Source organism: Pinus tabuliformis, chromosome 1_1 (genome assembly GCF_031772625.1).
Source record: "Pinus tabuliformis cultivar Carrire ecotype Pingquan chromosome 1_1, CPIR1, whole genome shotgun sequence".
Classification (NCBI taxonomy): Eukaryota; Viridiplantae; Streptophyta; class Pinopsida; order Pinales; family Pinaceae; genus Pinus; species Pinus tabuliformis.
In genome coordinates, this window is record NC_142297.1 from 882,361,931 (window position 1) to 882,365,126 (window position 3,196).

General features: G+C 42.5%; 1 pseudogene; it reads right to left on the reverse strand.

The window, feature by feature from the left end:
• Window positions 1-647: 647 nt before the first annotated feature.
• Window positions 648-2,756, reverse strand: LOC149217187 (putative receptor-like protein kinase At1g11050 pseudogene; annotated as a pseudogene).
• Between the last annotated feature and the right edge of the window lie 440 nt (window positions 2,757-3,196).

Consider the following 3,196-nt stretch of genomic DNA (forward strand, 5'->3'; position numbering starts at 1 on the left):
TGTGGTGACAATTTTAGCTACACAGTCTGCAACTTCAAAATTTCAGTCAGTAATCTATGTGGTTGAATATGTGTCGAGTTATACTTTCATTAATTCAAAATTTCAGTAAGTAATTTATTTCGTTAAACATTTGTGGAGTTATATTTTCATTAAGGTATATAAATGATATTAAATTTAAAAAGTAATATATATTTTTTAATATATTATTTTTTAAGTAGGTAAGTATTTATGGAGATTTGAACCAGTGATTTATACTAAAGAGTGTTTTAATAATGCACTCATTCACGGTTAATCTAAAGCTTTAAAACTTTGTAGATTATAAATATTGATTATCATTTTTTATGAAAATAAATTTTTAATTAAAATATATAAAACTGTACAACATAAATTTAAAAAAAATAATATTTTAAATTAATTTAATATTGGATAGAAAAATAATCTACTAATAAAATTAATAATGTGTACAAATAAATTATAAAAATGTCTCTAATCCACTGCAATCCCTATGAAAATCATATAATTTCAAGTAGGATATATGAAACTGCACAACATAAATCTACTGAACATAAATTTTAAAAAATAATATTTTGAGCTAACTTAATATTAGTTAGAAAAATATCTACTAATAACACTAATAATGTGTACAAATAGATTATAAAAGTGTCTGTGATCCACTGCAATCCTTCCAGCATTGTAGAACACTAGCATATTATTATAATACAAATGGCAAATAAAAGTGTCTGCGATCCACTGAAATCCCACCAGCATCCAGTTCTTGAATGGCAACAAAGCAAATATATACATATGCTCACCGACATCCGCTCAACGAGAGCCCAGAAACACTAGGAGAAAAGACGAGCATCCAGTTCTTGAATGGCAACAAAGCAAATATATACATATGCTCATCGACATCCGCTCAAGGAGAGCCCAGAAACACTAGGAGAAAAGACGAAGGAGCCGCTGGATTCGTCTATACGAGATGGACCCTGCAGCGTAAGCGGCAAAGGCCTGTCTGGGATGTTAGGAATCTCAGCCAAACCCTCCAGCATCTTCACGGCTTCCACCATTCGAGGTCTGAACGCCACCATAACATGCGAGCACAAAATGCCCACCAAAACGAATCTCTCTAATTCGCGCTCCGCTCCGCTTTGCCGGATTCTCTCGTCTATTATTTCAATGGTCTTCCCTCTTTTCACCAGCGCCCATGCCCAATCTGTGATAAGATAATGGGAGACCGACTCGGCAGAGGTGTCGAGAGCCTTTCTGCCGCTCATGATCTCCAACAACAGAACCCCAAAACTATACACATCGCTCTTGTCTGTCAGTTGACCGTAGAGAGCGTATTCTGGGGCCAAGTAGCCGTGCGTCCCTGCTACTTTAGTCGTGATATGGGATTTTTCTTCTTTAGTCATCATTCTCGCCAGTCCAAAATCTGCCACACAGGCATTCATTTCCTCATCCAGCAGAATATTGGTGGCTTTTATGTCTCTGTGATAAATGGGTGGTTCGATACCGTCGTGCAGATAAGCCAGCCCCTTCGCAGTGCCGAGGACAATGTTCCTGCGCTGCGGCCAGTCCAGAGGCCGGACTTTGGACTTTAGACCAAAGATATGGACATCCAGACTTCCATTGGGCATGTAATCATATATCAAAAACCGCTGGTGACCTTCCCTCTTGTCGCTGGCCACGCAGCAGCCCCTCAAAACGACTAAATTCCTTTGCCTGATGCTGTTGATGATCTCCACTTCGTTAAGGAATTCGGAATCCCCCTCGGGCGTGCAGTTTCTGATTCTCTTCACAGCTATTCGCCGAGCATTCGGTAGCGTTCCCCTGTAGACCGTGGCGAAACCACCTCGGCCGATGAGATTGGCCTCGCTAAATTTATCAGTGGCGTCCCTGATGATTCGAATGTCGAACCACGTTGCTCCCGTGTTGGGTTTCACAGCCGCCTTTAGAAGTTTCTCGTTCCGCTTCACAAATCTCCTGTGCACAGCGTTAGGATCAATCCTCGTTACCAACAGATAATATAAAATCGCTAGAGCACAGAAGAAAACGAAGACCATGGCAATGGTAATAAAAGTGTAGGTGAAAGCTCGCCGATCCGAATTGGGTGGGACGAAGGGCACGCGGAGGATACATTCGGCAGTATTCCTATCCATGGGGCCGAACTCATTAACGACTCCGGCCGCATACAGACAAATGAAATAAAAGCATTTCTCACTGGTTTCTTTGCTTATCTGACCATTGTACATGCCCGCCAGTTGGGTGTTAACGGCAGTTCCACTTTGCATGCACTGGGGACAGGAGCCCAGTTCTGAGAGATCGCCTTTGCAGGCCGAGTCCAGGGAAGTATTTTTCACTTTGCGAATCCAGTCCTGCTTAGTCTGTATGCCGGCGCAAAGCTCTGGGCTCGAAACAAAATCAGATATGTTCTGGAGGAAACAGTTTGCCACCAAATCTCCGGGTAGAGACAAAGAGTCGAGCTGCTGTTGATATGTTCCGAGACAAGAGAGAGCAGAGGCATTACTGGGAAATTCGAACACGGATTTATCTTTCAAATACTGAGCTAGCCCTACGCCGAGCAGGCTCCGCAACGCCTGGCAGCAACCGGATTTATTAAAATCCGTTTCGCAATAAGACCTGTCCCATGGCAATTGATGGACATAATCCAGATCGAACGGACATTCTGCATCTACGCTCAACGCCCAATTCAACAGCATGAGTTGCAGGAGGAGGAGGATAGTTTCCATCTTCATTTTCCGCTTTCACAGATCTCGCCACTGCTTTCCAATATAAAAGCATTCGGGGCCCAGGGCCGGTGATTCGCATGGTCAACTCAATGCACGGACTGCACGGACCGATAAGACCTGTCGCTGACCAAAAATTTGAATATTAACGGCTAGGTCTGAAAACCTTTCAGCTCACCTTAGAATGTCAGGCAGCAAGCAACCCCGAGGTTCAGGCGTAATGTTTACCTTCTAATTAAATCAGTGCTGACGCAACAATTCTTGTAACATTGCAACCCGACGTGAAACGCGCTTTCAAGGTCGGAGAAAAAGGAATATACGTTAGGAGATAGCGTGTGATTCAGTCTCAGAGACACATGGGATGTGTGAATTCGGTGCAGGTGGAAAAGGAAAATATGGTAGGCGATAGCAGCATGATTAATGCGCCTACTTCAAATTTTTTCATAGAA